General features: G+C 45.4%; 1 protein-coding gene across 2 annotated transcripts in view; it reads left to right on the top strand.

The window, feature by feature from the left end:
- Positions 1–17,456, top strand: part of FSIP1 (fibrous sheath interacting protein 1) — a 261,319-nt gene that overhangs the window by 135,034 nt on the left and 108,829 nt on the right. For both annotated transcript variants that reach the window (XR_008849005.1, XR_008849006.1), the window contains exon 13: positions 8,177–8,396. The gene's annotated coding sequence lies outside the window, so the exon portion shown is untranslated. The remainder of the gene's footprint in view (positions 1–8,176; positions 8,397–17,456) is intronic.

Below are 17,456 nucleotides of genomic sequence, written 5' to 3' on the forward strand. Positions count from 1 at the left end.
CCATCTCCTCCTGGGGGTCAGGAATGTACCTGTGGTAACATGAGAAATTCCAGCGGCCTAACTTCTTGATGACATGTGATGGGATGGCATGCTTAGAAGCAAATGACGCTGCCCCCATCCTAAATGACTGACCTGAAATGGTAGCCGGATCCATGCCTATGCTACATGCTAGTATTCAGACATGTCTCACCAAATCCCTGGAGGTCAGAGAGGATACTGGAAATGGAAGTAAAGGGTATCAAGCAGTTTAGAATATAGTAAACTTAATAACTAATAAAGTACTTTCATGGGGCACCAACCGAGGTGACGGGTATTTGAGTTGGAACTTGAGGAAAGCGTTCCAAGTTATTTTGTAAGATCTAGCGTTATGATTTGCTAGTGAATGGTTTATTAAGTCTAGGGCTCCTGATAAATGGCTGCTTAATCCAATATCAGATTGTTGAAAAGAGGTGCTGTCGTAGCCATCCTATCTGCTTCCGGCATTACTTGGCGGAAGACCTGGAAATTGAAACGAGAGAGTGCGTCAGTGGCGACATTCTTTTTTCCCTCTATGTGAACACACTCTAAGTGGAATTTTTGGAACAGGGCTGTGTAAGTAAGTGTACGGAGAAATGACATGATAATTAGTGATTTTGACCTGCCCTTGCAAATAATGTCGTGGGTGGCCATGTTGTCTGTATGAAAAACCACAGTCTGCCCTTGCCAAAGATGACCCCAGGTCTGAGCTGCTGCCACTATCGGAATTATCTCGAATTGGGCCGAGGTAGTTAAAAACTCAGGCAAAGCTAGCAGTTCCGGAGGCCAACTACCTGGAAACCAATGAAGGAAAAAAATAGCGGTGTAACCTGCTAATGCTGCCGCATCAGTGACAACGACTGGTGAAAATTGATTGGCTCTGGGGATAAACATGGAGACCCCATTCCACCCAGCCAGGTACTGGTCCCACATGACCAAATCTGCTTTGGCTGCCTGTCAAGAATCACAGGAGAATCCACATCAGGGGCTGATGGTAGAATGGCCAATAGTCTGGAAACAAAGGCCCTGCCCTGAGGAATGATCCTCATGGCGAAGTTTTACATGCCCAACAGACTCTGAAGCTGCATTCTGTTTGTCACCTGAGAACATACCATGCCGTGAATGACTGCCCGATAGGATCCAGTTTCTCCTGTGGTAGCCTGGCCACCATGTCGATGGTATCTAAAATAATCCCTAGGAAGATGATAGATGTGGAAGGACCTTCGACCTTCTTGTCTGCCACGGGAATGTTCAGACAACGAAAAACTGATAAAAGTGTTTCTAGATCTCTAGGCAGACAAGTCGGACATTCAAGCAGTAGAAAATCGTCAAGATGTAATACATTTGAACATGACCAATGATTAATGAAAATCCACTCCAAAGCAGAAGCGAAGGTGTCAAATAACCATGGACTGCTTTTAGACCCAAAGTTAAGGCATGTCGCAAAGTAGTATTGCCCACACCACTTAATCCCATGCCATTGCCACATATCTGGCCGAATTGGCAACAGTTTAAAGGCATCAGAAATATCGGCCTTTGATAGTCAAGTACCAGAGCCAAGAGGCAGGATCTGCTGAATGGCTATGTCAACTGACGTATATTTCAAGGTGAATTCTTCTGACGATATGAGCGAATTAAGGTTAGGGACTGTAGAAGAATAGGGTGCGGACAAATCGTATATCAACCGGTATTTATTAGAGAATTTCCCACATGCTACACCAATAGGACTCCTGGAGAAAGGGCCAATCACGAACCCTTTGGAGACTTAATTTTTTAATAACTCTGTCACAACCTCGGTTGCTAGCAGCAGACTGGAGATTCCTGCACTTGAAGGTATCATGAGGTAAGCTTATCAGACCGGTGTTGAAACCTTTATCAAAACCTTTGCACAGGAATTCTACCAGATCTGGTGCAGGGTGACTGCTCAAGTATGCCCAGAGGACCTCGGTATTAACCCCATCTAGTCATGCCTCGAGACCTGTCTTTTTGGGGCACTGACTCTTGGGGTGAGCTCTGTGACAGATACAGCAAATGTGCAACAACCTACACTGGCTCAACCGACATGACGAGAGGTTGAAGTTGTTGCAAATTTGTGCATTTCCTAAATAGTGGACCGGCCTACCGAGCTTGTCAACAGTAGGGCCTGGTTGCGACTTGTTCATGACTCCACTGTCTGCGGCTGAGGTGCTGGCTACGGCATTAGGAAACCAGTTTGTGGTATGGGTGGAGGACTGGGAAACGGCGCAAAGCGGTGCCCTAAGGCCGGCGAAATGCCTGCAAAAAAGTTCATTGTCGAGTATAGCCCAGTTCGTAACTTGCTGGAATTGTGAGAGGGTGGCTGCTGCTTTAGCGGAAAAAGACTGATGATGATCGTAAAACAAATAAGTGTAGATACTGGTCAAGTTCTATCCTCCTATTGGGCTTGACCACACAAACAACATCCCTATAGAGCCCGAAGTCTAGCACAAATTCAGGGATGTTCAGCTTCTTGTTGAGCCGAGGATCCCTAGCCTTCACTATAACAGACACCTCACCGCATACGAAAGTCTTGTTATCCAAAACATCTTGTGATGCCACCAGGAGAGATGCTAAATTGACATCCTTCCCATTGAGGATATATTTCCTGATGGCCTTAGGGATGAAGTGAGCGGGAATGAGGCTTGCGGTGGGAGAGGACGTACCTGGAGAGGATAACACAGGTGAGGAAGTGGCAGCGGATGCAGCAGCGCCTGGCCCCAGAGGAAACCGCGGGTCCAGTGGGGACAACAGACACTGTGGTAGTGTCAGGCACCGGGGTGGTGACGGACCCTGATGGGCCAACAGCCTCAGTGGAGACACCTGGCACAGGAGAACCAGCAGACTCAGGGGAGACCACCGGGGCTGCAGGACTAGCACGAGACTCCAGTGCTACTAGCCTATCTTCCATATCCTGCATGGATGTAGACAAAGACTTCAGGATAGTATGAATCTGGATTAGGGAGACAGACTGTCTATCTGCCTGATCTTGGGCACCCGGAGTCCCATGGGAACATAGGATCCTGAACAGTTTTGCTTTCCTGGCCGTGGCAGGGAAAGGAATGCCCCGACGACGCAGTTCTGCTGTGATCTTTGGAATAGTCCAGGCCCTGAGCGACTGGACGCTCCCCTGTGATGATGATCTGGCAGACGAGGGGGGAACTGCGACCCCTTCCATACTTTCAGAAATGAGAGACATCCCCCTAAAACAATAATTAAAACCATCAGAAACAGAACCTCCAACCTCCTCCCCATTCTTTGACAAAAAGAAGACAAACGTGAGGTGCGTTGATTGACGAGCAATCTGCCTCGAGAGGTGCATAGAGACAAGACAGGTGAACTACATAATCCAGAACACCCCTTAATATATCAACCCTGATGCAATACAACCCTAAACATGAGGCCTCGAGGACTGACACGGCAATCCACCTCTGAAAGAGACATAGAGAAAATACGACCGCATAACTAATGTTAGCCCCCCCCCATAATCCGGAAAGTGTAGAATAAATAACCGGGCCTGTTGAGCCATGACACTTACAAGCAAAGATACGACCGGTGCACCGCTAAAATTAAAAAGAAAGCACTAAATACATGCCGCCTGACCACCCGAGTCAGTGACAATTGTGAGTGACGTGATGTTTGCGTACACGTGATAAATAGGGGTTAACAAAAAAATAGGTACGATACCTTGACACTGAAATGCATATACTTGAACTGAATGTTTGTCGAAGATGGATAGGAAGAACTGCCCTATAATATGAGACAAAGCATGGAATGGCTCCAAGGAGACTCAGTACGTACACCAAAATCAATAGAGAACACATACAGCAACAAACAGATTCCAGGTTAGCAGCAATTCCGATGCACAATTACACAGAACAACATCAACTTTTTCCGCAATAAACCAAAGCTTGACCCTAGGTGTTGTCATACCATCTAAGATCTAAAATACATAGATTCAGTCCAGTATCTCCATATATTAGTAACCTTGGAATGTGAAGTCCCTTCCTGCATAGCAATTAAAAGTTCATATTTACGGGCAGTATTTACCGTATTTATAATTTCTTCTACTGGTGGGGTCAGCAGCGACTTCCAATGTCTTGTTATCACCAAATTAGAGACAATAAGTATTTTACATAGTAGTGGTCTGTATTCCGTTGGAAAATCTGAAATGCCTACTAATAATAATGCTAGTTTAGGTGTCAGGATTGTCACCAGCGGACATAGGGTGCGGAGTATTTGTTCAACTCCTTGCCAGTAAGCCCTCATTATTGGACAGAACCATAAAATGTGTGATATTGTACCCCTATGGCCGCAATTCCTCCAACATCCAGGGGAAACATTAGGATACATAGCGTGCCCATTGCCCAGCCCCTGATTATGGACCAGGACACCAGAGGTTAGGCTGGGTTCACATTATGTTTATGTCATATGGGGACTGGATCCGGATGAGAAATGTGCAAACCAGGCTCTCCAGTATCCCAGTTGGACCCAGACCTGCATCTCATTCATTTGAATAAGCCAACCGGAGTCAAATAGGGACTCCGGTGGGCTCATTTTTGCCCCGTGTCCGGTTTTGTGACCGGACTGAAAACCACGATTTGCTGCGGTTTTTAGTCCAGCCAGAAAATCTGATATGGGGCAAAAATGAGCCAATGGGAGTCACTATCTGACTGAGATGCAGGTCCGGGTCTGGCTGGGACACTGGAGCTCCCGGTTTGCACATTTCCCATCTGGATCTGGTCCCCATATGACATAAACATAGTGTAAACCCAGCCTAACCTCTGGTGTCCTGGTCCTTTCTGGACATGGGGTAGTGCCTCACTATCGGGCTGGGCAATAGTAACTAGATGCCCCACCAACCTACTGGTGTCCTGGTCCTTTCTGGACATGGTTTAATGCCTCATTATCAGGGCCATGGCTGGACCACCAGTGTTTCCTCACTTTCAGGGGCTGGGCTAGTGGACCTGTACTGTATACTAAATATACAGAGGCATTTCTGTATGTCCTATACAAACAAATCGTCCATAATAAGCGTAGGAATTTCCAAAACTGACATCAGAAATGTTAAGCTTCACGTCTGTTTGTTTAGGACTTTTGTAAGAACGTCAGTCTTGAGGACCTTTGGTAAAGTGATGCTACAAGGGCAAGGGCTAATTAGACATTGTGCAGCCGGCCATGAAAAGAAATACCTCCAGCTTTATGGCATCACTTGGAGAGATCAATTTATCACAGTTCAAGGCTACAGGGGTCAACAGCTGTATGCCTTCTGGTATTAGGACTGCCAAAAGTAATGGCAGTAAATAGAGACAAAGCCGGCTATTGTCACAAATTAGTGGGATCCCATAAAAAAGTTGTGTATACCTCATAAAATGTTTTGCGGAGTACTGCTAAACAAAGAGGAGACAGAAAAAGTACAAGCTTTACAAGGCAGAAAGAATGTTCAATGTACCTAGTGCTGACACAGATATGACCTGTAACGTGAGGGACTGGCTCAATGGTGTGAATGGACACAGGGGTTAGTGTTGGCGGCTGGATTTTCCAGGTTTAAAGGTATCTGTCAGTTGTGGACAAAACTATTGGACAAATCAATGATATTGAAATTGACCTAATAAAAATTTTCACCACCAACAGTATCCCGCACTCTAAACTAAAGCTAAACAGGCGACTCTGTGGAAGGCACCAAAAGGACCAGGTCTGTAGGCTTGGGTGGGCGCACAGCAGCGACTGCTAGTGGTTTCACGTAAGGTACGCTTCTTCTGGCCTCGAGGCTGGAAGAAGCGTACCTTACGACGAAACCGCCAGCAGTCGCCTCGAGGCCGGAAGAAGCGTACCTTACGCGAAACCGCCAGCAGTCGCCACTGAACGCCCATGCAAGTCTGCAGACTTGGTCCTTTCGGTGCCTTCCACATAGGAGCTTCGAGTCACCTGCTTAGCAGTGAGTGCGGGATGCTTTGAATTGCTTTGCTGTATCACTATTGCTAAGGTCTGTCCTTTAAATTGTCCTAGCACCACCGAATAATCACATTGTGTGTTTAACTACTTCCGAACCGGTTGCCGTATATCCTCTACTGATGCATTTGTAAAAGTCTGGTGGTGCCACCCCGGTTTCTGTTTTGACGTCCTATATACTGTAATAGGACACCTGATATTTTGATTTGCTATAGAGTCCCAACTTTCATCTATCTACTTGTCACATACATATATAGCTGTATGTATTGCATGGTGGGTGTGTATGCTGTACTCCTAGAGTCTATCAAATATAATCTATGTTATATTAATATGCTATTTAATATGATTTATTAGCTGGGCCAGATTATCGAATGTACCCTAAAGCCTCCACCACCTTAAGGGCCTATGCAGTCTTCAGTACCCTAACTCCCTGATGGACATATTGGGCTCCATCTATCAAATTGTGTCCCTTTGGCCTCCATTGCAGTCATATGCATTGGCAGAAACTTCTGTTTACCATGTAGGCAAGCACAGCAAACTGTGCTTTCCTTTAAAGTGGGAAAACAAGAAAAAAGTAGAAGGGAGGTGGGGTATCACCTTTCCACCCAGGTACAGTTCCAGGTACACTGTTCCTATTGGTCGTCACTCAGGAGCAGTTCGCCTCACCCTTGTCATGTCTGGGCAGAGAAGGAGTGCAGCCCTGATCTCACCCACTCCCTCTGACCCTGCCTACTTGGCTATCCGCCCTAAACAGCGGATCGACAACCACGATGCCGGTCCCTTCCTAAGTAAGTGACGGAAAGTCACCGTCAACAAAATAAACTGCAAAAACAGACACAGGTCGGGAAATAGTCAGGAGGCACACAAACTAAGAGAAATTATTGTAAACAAACACGCACAATTAGTCAGAGTCCACTAGCCAAGTCAGTAACAGGAAATATCAAGGTACAAATTTGCTAATACAAGAGAAGAGTCAGAAAGCCAAGCAAAAGTCGAAAATATCAATTAATCAGGAATCACAGGTTATAAATGCTAGTTACAGGAGATAGACTCTAATTGGCTCAGAAAGCTGAACCACACCCAGGAGCACAGAGGTGTCATCCCAGCAACAAAAATAAACAACAAGACTAGAAAGCATTAACCCTACGGGCTATTATGACCTTCAAAACTTCTACCCCACCTTGGTTAGGGATACTGACCCCTCCCTATACTCTTTCTTTATCAAGCCCTAAGAATCACCCTATGCACACTCCCTACGTGCTTCGCCTCAATTATAAGCGCTCATCAGGGGAAAACACTGTTGTTGAGAAATTAAGTATTTAAATAGGCTGAAAAGGGGCTATGGTACCAATTACAACAATGCAGTGGTGTATCTTCCTTTATGGTACTTGATAGCAAGTACAAATCTGTATAGCAAACTAAACAAAAAGGCACCATCTTTTAAAGAGTAACCATCATTTCATTGAACCTCTGAGATGTCATACAACCATGTCAAATGTGAAACCTATTCACAACTAAGGCTAGGTTCACATGATGATTTGTGCCTCCAAGGAACAAATATTTCAGGAAACAGTAAAAATGAAATGCCAACTTATCCATGCTGGGACAGACACGGGCCCCATTTATTTAAATGGCCTGAGTGTAGTCAGCTAGTGACTACCTTTGGATCATTTTCTGATTGTACCCGAGTTTTGTCTTGGACTGAAAAGTGCTGCAAGCCACGCTTTTCAGTCCGAAAGAAAACTCAGCTATACTCAGAAAACGACCAGAACATAGTCACAAGCTGAATATGTCATTTAAATAAATGGGGCCCGTGCCGCTACCAGAATGGAAATGGTGGCAAGTCATTTTGAAAGGTTCTGACATGTCTGGTGCTCGAAGACACAAGTTATAATGTGAATCTAGCCTAAAAAAAAAATATGTACACTTTTCGGATGTTGTGGCCATAATTCTTCTGCAATAATGCATTTTTATAATAAACAACTTTTATATGTATGCCTGGGGGGGGGCAAAGCCACAGCAAGGTAGTCACGCTGCCTCCGACCTCCTCCCAGCTGTTTGGGCTTGGTTGGCACTCTGAGAACTTCAATGGGCACTGTCAGAATAAAAAAAAATTCATATGTTGTACATCTTGGAAAAACATTAACATTTTTAATATACTTAATGAAAAAATATTTCAATCTCCTTTTTATAGAAATCATGACTTTAAAAAAAAAGACCACTAGAGGTCCCCAAACCATCCAGAACATAATCCTGTCCAGCTGCAGCATCATCTTTGTCCCAGCTGGTGTGCTCACACCTGTCCTATCAGACTGCAGCATGAAAACAGAGGAGGGGGTTGCAGAGCAGCCTGCAGTGATTGGATGAAGAGAGTCAGCGCAGCACAGCAGACTCAGGGAAAAAGTGAATGCATGGTAAGTAAGGGCGGGCTCAGTGCTTGCCTTTGACACATACTTCTTGTGCAGTGAATATCAGAATGAGTCAGCAGCATTTCCATTTCTTAATGCAGAGAAGACTGGCAACCCTTGTGTAGCATATAACTTTATGTAGGGCTCCTGTAGTTTTTTTTGGCTACAGCAGATCATGGTGCTAAGGTTTATTCTTGCATGCCAAGCGCCATTTCCTTCCCAATATCCTAAAGTGCTTAAAATACTCTGACATGTACAAAATAATCTTGGACATTTACAGTGGTCCCTCAAGTTGCAATATTATTTGATTCCAGGACGACCATTGTATGTTGAGACCATTGTATAATGAAACCATTGTATGTTGAGTCCATAACTCTATGGAAACCTGGTTATTGGTTCTAAAGCCCCAAAATGTCATCCAAAAATAGGAAAAAGTGAGGATTAAAGAAAAATAAGTAAATAACTAATACAGATAAAACAAATCCTTACATATAAAAGTAAGAAAGATCTGCTGGGAGCTGTAATCACTGTGTATGTAGAGGACAAGAGCTTCTTCAGGGTCCTGTACAGTACACAGTGTCCTAAAAAAGTAATGGAGCCGTCCTCACCTGGTGTCCAAAGGAGCAGGTAACCCTGGCACAGGTAAAGAGTACAGAACATGTAATACCTCCCTGTACTGTAGGGGGCGCTACCAGACACCAGTCAGTGCATACACTTCAGTAATACAGGGGTTTTACCAGTGAAATGCCCATTCTGATTGGTCGGTTCTTTCAGCCATTGACACGTTTTACAGATCTGGACTGTCCTTACTTTGTATGGTATTAAGTTACAGTGGTCCAGAAAAGACCGAAAATATTGTAACCTGAGGCCATTGTAAGTTGGGGGACCACTGTACATATAAAATAGTACCAATAATTGGAAGAAAAAAAAATACAATTTTTTGATCCCCTTCCCAGTCCTACCCCTCGCCATGGCATTATATCAGACATTTCTCTATCTGGTCTCTTCTTCCTGCTTAGTTCTTAGCAGACAAACGTATAAAATAGGAATACCCAGCTTATCTCCACAAGCTAGGTGAATGGATCCGCACTGAACCTGGTGCGTGCAGCTTGGCTTGAAGAAAGAAGTTCCGAAACCGCACTCCTGTAAAACAATATACAGCTTTAAAACCACAAGACAACACACCAAACTGACGCGTTTTGAGCTCATGCGTGCTCTTTGTTTTACTAAAGTGCTGGATCAGAACTTCTTTAGTCAAGCCCAGCAGACAAATACCCGGGTAATGCAGAACATTCCTTTCTTTCAGACCTGAATACAAGTTGCAAAGGACCCATTTTTACCCATAATATTGATACATTTTTAATATGTATTCCAAGGAATATGGGCGAATTTAACAATCTTTAATCATTACCTGAACGTTGTTCCAGTGAAATATAAGCCATAGAGGAATTCTCCCTCAAGGCAACATCAAAAAATAGTTTGGTCCGCAGCTTGGGGATTTCAGGATAAACAGAGCAGGTAGAATGTGATATTTGATCTATAAAAGACTTTTCCTAACCTTACGCAACATCCAGCAATAAACTAGCAAGAAAAATCTTGTTTCAGGTATCTGATCACTGACCGAGAACACTGACTAATAGGTAACATTAATATAAAAAAGACCGAATATTTCACCAATAAATGTTGGGCAATTTACATTTTAAATAAAGATCAGAGATTTTTGTAACTGAAATAATTACAGGGTTAAATGGGCACTGTCAGAATCAAAAACTTTTTATATGTTGTACATCTTGGCAAAACATTAACTTTTCTATAAGAAAAGAAATCTCCTTTTTATAGAAAACATGGCTTATAAAAAAGACCACTAGGGGTCCCCATTCCATCCAGAACATAATCCTGCCCGGCTGCAGCATCATCTTTGTCTCAGGTGAAGCACAGTCAGGGACAAAGTCCAGGAAGTGAACGGCGGGACTAGCACTGCTCTATGCTCACTCCTGTCCTATCAGACTTAAACATGATAACAGAGAGAAGGGGGTTACAGAACAGCCTGCAGTGATTGGATGAAGAGACCCAGCACTGCACAGCAGACTCAGGGAGGAAGTGAATGCATGTGAGTGAGGACGGGCTCAGTGCTTACCTTGGACCCTTCCTGAGCAGTGCATGTCAAAATGAGTGAGCAGCAGAATGGAGGGATTTGTGAGACAAATACAGATGCTAAACACCTAAAAAGACATATAAAGAATCTGCATGACCTTATGGGCAACATATATAAGCATTATTATTTTTTGTGATATGACAGGTACACTCTAAACTTTAAAATAATAATTTTTAAGCTTTTTAGTGTTATTTTTGTTGCAAAAAACACAGTGGCATACAGAGACAATTATTAGAGGTGCAAAAGAGAAAATCACATGATCGCTGAAGTCTATGTACCGCGTATGTCACCTGATCTAGTAGATGCTGCCCATTCTAGCAACGACCCCTCATATTTATAGGAAAAGCCAGCCTCCTCTGTATATACATGGCCTGGCAAATGTAAAGTGAGCAGTGGTGTCTGGAGAGTATGCAGGAGCAGGGAGTCCAGTGATAGCAGTTCCTGCTCCTGTACATACATTTCATGGAAAGCTACGCCTATAGAGTAACATGCCACGATGCCTGAGTAGTGCACGTCCAATCATATTGGAAGCCACTACAACTGTATAGCCTGTCTGAGCTGGACCTCCAAATAGATTGAAGACCTGCTCATGGATGGAGCCAGCATCAATGGCGATCACGACATTTAAACATTAAATGACGGTCATCCCTGGTGTCTGGGGGACCCATCTGCAGCTCCGTAATGTATTCGCAGGCTGAAGATGGGTTGCTGAGGAAGAACGGGGACTTATACGTCCTTCCCACTGTTCTGTGGATCGACGATTGCTTAAAGGGCTTATCCCCCATAAGGGGATTTTGGACATGCTTAGGAAGGATCTGCGCTTGTCTTGGGGCTAAATGGCTGTGTTGTGAGATTACCATAATACTTAAAGGAGAACTGTAGTGCAATATAACTTATCCCCTATCCGAATGATAGACGATAAGTTATAGATCGCGGGGGGTCCGACTGCTGGGGCCCCCCGCAATCTCCTGTACGGGGCCGCGGCAGTCTGCAGGAAGCGCCTTGCCATCACTAGAAGGAAGCCACAGCAGATACGCCCCCCCTCCAGGTAGCTCTATGGGATACATGAAGGGGGCATGTCAGCCGCCATATTATGCGGGGCCGGAACGCACCCCCTACCTGCAGACCGCCGTGGCCCCGTACCGGAGATCACGCGTGCGCGCGGGGGGGGGGGGGGGGGTTCCCAGTGGCAGGACCCCATGCGATCTATAACTTATTCCCTATTCTTCGGATAGGAATAAGTTTTATTCCACTACAGTGTTCCTTTAACTCAGCGTTTCCCAACCAGGGCGCCTCCAGCTGTTGCAAAACTACAACTCCCAGCATGCCCGGACAGCCAACGGCTGTCCGGGCATGCTGGGGGTTGTAGTTTTGCAACAGCTGGAGGTGCCCTGGTTGGGAAACATTGACTTAACTTTTAACAAGCCACCCCTGCGCAACTCATGAGGCTTAAAAATAAAAAATTAAAATAAAAAGTAAAAGTTTTTTTATCCAATAACAGCACAAAAAATAAATGACCCTTCATCTTAGAAGTTTAGGAAGGGCAGTGCAACAGGGGTCACGCAGAGTCGCCAGACCATGAAATCCAGCCGGCATAAAGCGAATGATTTATTTGCGGTGCGAGGCTATTGTTTTGTGTACGCGCAACATCATGGCCGTCCGTGCAAGTTAAAATTCCCCGCTAATAATAACAGGAATGTTATATCGTGGCATCCAGCAACAGCAGAAAGGAAATGTCGCAGTCAGCACCTCCACAATAACACAACGCATGTCGCTTTTTTTTTTTTGTTCCCGGGCCCTATCTTGGCAGGAGATTCTAAATCTAACCACGGTTTGGCAATTACCATGTAAATTAGCCCCCCCCCATTGCAATCAATTCCCTGCCCCCCTACTACCCTTTGGCGGCTGTGTAGCAGGATTTCTCTTCCCCCCCCCCCACCTCTCAGGTTGTTCTGTAGCTGGGCGCCCAGGCGTGTAAAATGCACTTAAAGTTTCGAAGGTCATATGAGCCTTTTCTTATTTATTCTAATTTACTAGGGGGGGAAACGACAAAAAAAAAACCCAGGCCTTTCAGCTTGTCCACAGGAAGAATAGGGCTCGGACAGGCTCTTTTTGTCTATAAGGGGTACTTGAAATTCCCAGAAATTAGCCCGTTCCCCCCCCCCCTTCCCAATATTAATTCATTTGTTAATTATATTTGCCTACGTATTGTGTTCTGCTTGCGCTCAGGTTTAATTTCTCAGGCTGTAAAGTTTTTTTGTTTTTTTTTGTGCTAATGCTCGCGCGCCCGGCATTACTTTCGCCTTGGAATTTTTTTCTTCTCCTCGAAGCTATTGAACTTCGTCGGCGCTGAATCGCCTTGGAAATGAGCATAAGCTGGAGTCTCGGACATACAGCCTATGAAGGTATGCTCCTTTATGTGTCAGAGAAGGGGAAGGGGTGGGGGGGGCTATTGGACCAACACGGGAGCCATGTTTGTGTAGCCGGTAACAAAAGCAACTTAGTTTGAAACAGCAATATTTTTTTTCCCATGAGGTCATCCAACCTCTTGAAGCTCCATAAGACAAACTAAGGGCTCCACGGCAGATTTCTGCAGTTGTTTTACGTCGTAGCCTAGAGCTAAGCTGCGGCTTAACAGCCCGGGACACAACACAAACACAGGGCACCCCATCCAAAACTGACGGGCTGTGGTGATGATGGCTAAAAATGACTACTGTTATGGTGAAACCTGCCTTTCCTTAGGCCTCATTCAGTCTAATGTGTTGTGTACATGTTAAAAGGACATACAGTATCTCATGGATAAAAAGTTATCCCCTATCTGCAGTATAGGGGTTAATTTTGAGATCGCGCGGGGGGGGGGGGGCGCAAGAGCTGGGGACCCCTGCGATCTCCTGTACGGAGCCCCGGTTCTCTCCTGGAGTGGAGAGTCACGATCCCCGCCCAAAGCGATGGCCACCATATTGATGGGGGGGGGGGGGGCGTGACACGCCGCTCCAGAATAAAGCTGATGCTGCATACAGGAAACCGCGGCAGGCCCCAGTGCTTCAACCCCCGCAATCTAAAAATTTTCCCCTTTCCTGTGGATAAGTTTTTATCCATGAGATACCTCTTTTAACAGTGTGTTGTCGATGTAACACCTAGGCCTTCTTCCCTTCATGGTCTACCAAACCAAATTTACAGTACTATAGATCCCTATGGGCTCAGAAATTTACAGAACTACTATTGAGGTGCAGGGTCTCAAATCCATTTAAACACAAAATGCCTAAAGGACCCATAAACATAGGTGAAAAGTAAGCCAAACTCTGTGTTCTTGGCATGACAAGCCAACGTTTTAATGTGTATAAAGGCTTCCTGACTTTCTCCCAGAAAGATGATGCCAGGGGGAGAAGGAATGGGCATTTTGGATTTCAAATATTCAAACTGTGGAATGCTGGGGTTAATGGCGTGTTGGTGTACTTTGGGGTGTTGTGACTGTGATAAGAGTTTGTGATGCCAGGAGTGTTGACCACAACACTCCAAGCATGAAGCAGCTGGCGGTGCCAAGCGCCGGGTAAGGAATACCACAAATGCAAGGTTAAGGAAACCACTTTTCAACTTTACTTAGGAATCGCAGACAGATGATAAAACAGGTACAGTTCAGTTTTAGTGTGAATTATGCTGAAGGTAGCAGTAGGAAACCACAGTTGCTTTCTTGGCAATTTGGAACTTGTAGTTCTTCTCAATTAAAATATAACTTGGACTGAGCTAGCTTTGACTAGACTGACTGAGATTTGACTTGACAAAGTAAGAAACACAGACTTGAGAGAAAGAAGGTAGCGCCACCAGGACTAGACTTTTACACACAGGGTTCCTGGGTTAGAGCTTACTGCCAGTGTGGACTTATTTGTGCCAGAGCTGCCAGAGGCTTTCCATTACATTAACCTTTAGTTGCTATCGGGCCCTTCAGCTCTCTTGGCACTTCTCCAAATCTGACTTGTCTGAACTTGAAGTAGACAGACTTGACTGATCGACGACCTGGTCAGCGGGATCTGTGTGCAGGCATACAACCACTCTGGAAAAGGAAGACTAGAAGACAGACATGGAACCTGTCTTCATTAGATATATGGGGCAGCTATACTACTGAGATGCTTCATATAGTTCCAACTAGACTCAAACTAACTAACTCTCTAACTCCTCCCTGTCTAAGGAAAGATTTGGCTTCAGTGTGGATGCTAAACTCAGCAGGAGACCAGGTAAAAGGAAGAAGGTTTAATCCCAAGATGCAACGCATTTCACTGCAATCATGCTTGCAGTGAAATGCGTTGCATTTTGGGATTAAACCTTCCTTTTACCTTGTCTCCTGCTGAGTTTATCCTGCGCCTCATGGAGCCGGTGTCCTCACTAAAGCCTAATCTTACTTTGGAACTATACCAGCCGGAGGGCAGCGGATTACTCACTATTTTCTCGTGCCTACCATTGTTGTGTATGTTGCTACACAACTATTTGGGGTGAGCGGCTTTCATGCCTAGCCTTTTCATTTAGATATATATATATATCTTTTAATGCACCATGGAGCGCTCTCTTATCTCCCTTTAAATTTCCTCCCTGTCTAGACAGACCTGGGTGAGCAGGGCAGGAGGGCCCCAAATGCATCCTCCTTCAGACACAGTTAACACTTTCGTGGCAATGAAGAATACAAAGACATCCAATGCATGACATACATACATTGAAATACATTATGAAACATATCACACATAAACCTGGAGCTGTGGGCCGGAGCAGACACAACGAAGTGACATCTTCCTGTGTTCCACACCAGGACACCGCAGACCTTTTTGTATTCGGAGAGATAAGCCACCACCAAGGCTGTATGGCAGCTTACCCTGTCGCCCCATTCAGGCCCACCAACAGTCCAGGATTTGAGTTTTTCCCTGTTCCATTCCAATGGAGTGCTTAATGATCCTTAATGGTCACTTGGCAGTGAGACAGTTCAGACACATTAAATGTCATGTCGAGCAGGGAATAGTGTGGCACTGAGCTCACCCAGAACCACTTCCTCTGCCTACTTTCATATCTGTCCTAAACAGCAGATCTACAACTGTATCCCTCCACTGGGCTGCAGGGGTGTAACAAGGTCCAAAACAATAACTGTATTGAAGTCAGGGAAACAGATCAGGATACAAAGGATTAACAGGGCCAGAAGACAAAACACAGACTGTCAATGCACAAACAAACATAAAATCAGAGTCTTTACCAGAGAGAGCACGAAGTACTGATACAGAAGACAAGAGAATTGTCAGGTGACAATAGCCAAGGGTAAAAATACACAGGATATTAAAAACTAGGAGAAAAAGAGGAGCAAGCGCAGATAGACAAACACCAGCAAGGAATGACAGGTTGGCTGGGAATCTATATCCACTTAAGAAGGAGAAGGGATTGGCCTGGGCATCATCATGGTCAACGCATGATGCTTCAGCCAAACATCAGAAGACTTAAAGGAGAACTCCGGAATATAAAAATTGTCGCCCAGTAAAAAAAATATGTACATACCTTCCTCCGCTCCCCGGGGCCTCCGGTAACCGTCTCCGGTCTCCGCCACGATCCACTTCCTGGTTGCCAGTGGTCAGATGAATCATACTGCGCTCAGCCAATCACCAGCCGCAGCAAAATCAGACTCGGCCGGCGATAGGGTGAGCGGCAGCGTGAAAATGCTTCAGGACACAAAATTCTTCACTACACCGGCACCTGCGACCGGGGCCAAAAACGTCACACTGCCACTCATCCTATCGACGGCCGAGTCGGGACTTCACTGCTGCTGGGGATTGGCTGAGCGCAGTAAGGCTCTCCGACCACCGGCAACCAGGAAGAGGATCATGGCGGAGGCCGGAGCCGGTTACCGAAGGCCCCGGGGAGCGGATGAAGGTATGTACATCTTTATTTTTTTACTGCCGGCACTATGGAGGACAATTTTTATGTTCTGAAGTTCTCCTTTAACCCTTCATCCAGAACCAGCTTGAGTCATTACACTAAGTACTTAAAGGGAACCTGTCACTTGGTTTTCCTCCACTAAATCACCACCAACACTTTGTTCAATTCAATACTATATTTAAAGGGGTATTCTGGATTTATTATCCAAAGGATATGGAATAAGATGTCTGATCGCATGGGTTCCGCTGCTGGGATCCCCGCGATCTTGGTGCAGCCCCCGGCATTCTGTGCTGGGTGCTGCCTCCGAGACGTGACATCACGCCCCCTCGATTCATGTCTATGCCTGGCCCCCTGCCGTGACGGCACAGAATGCAGGGGGCTGCCCCGAGATCGTGGGGGTCCCAGCAGCGGGACCCCTGCGATCATACATCTTATCCCCTGTCCTTAGGATAAGGGATAAGATATATAAAGCCGGAATACCCTTTTAACATTAGCTTTTATCTAAAGTGTCTGATACTGAAAAATAGAGAAAAATGCAGTTATTTGTTGCCTCCTACTAGTTACCTGGACAGTGCCGTTTACAGGGCATAAATACAACCAGCTCATGGCACATGCTCCGGAAGGCAAACATCAATCTGTCCTTTGGGACATAAATCCCAACATAATGACTGCATAACCCGGATTGTGTGGCTATTCATGGACACGACAACATCCAGATGACTAGTTGTAGGTAATCTGCATACAGCGTTCAAAAATAATATATATAATAAAAATAATTAATATTTTTTTTACATTATAGAATCACATAAAGAAGGAAGCGGAGCAACTCACCCAGATGGTCAAAGAGGAAATGGCTTGTCAAGTCACGATCAGGCGGCGTAGGAGCGGGGAGGCGGGAGGTGGAACGGGGGAATCGGGCGTCAGGCCACAGCCGTATCGCACCTTGTGGTGCTTCGTCAGGCCCCTGCCTTGCAGGGGCCTGATGAAGCACCACAAGGTGCGAT

This window comes from Hyla sarda, chromosome 11, assembly GCF_029499605.1.
Source record: "Hyla sarda isolate aHylSar1 chromosome 11, aHylSar1.hap1, whole genome shotgun sequence".
Classification (NCBI taxonomy): Eukaryota; Metazoa; Chordata; class Amphibia; order Anura; family Hylidae; genus Hyla; species Hyla sarda.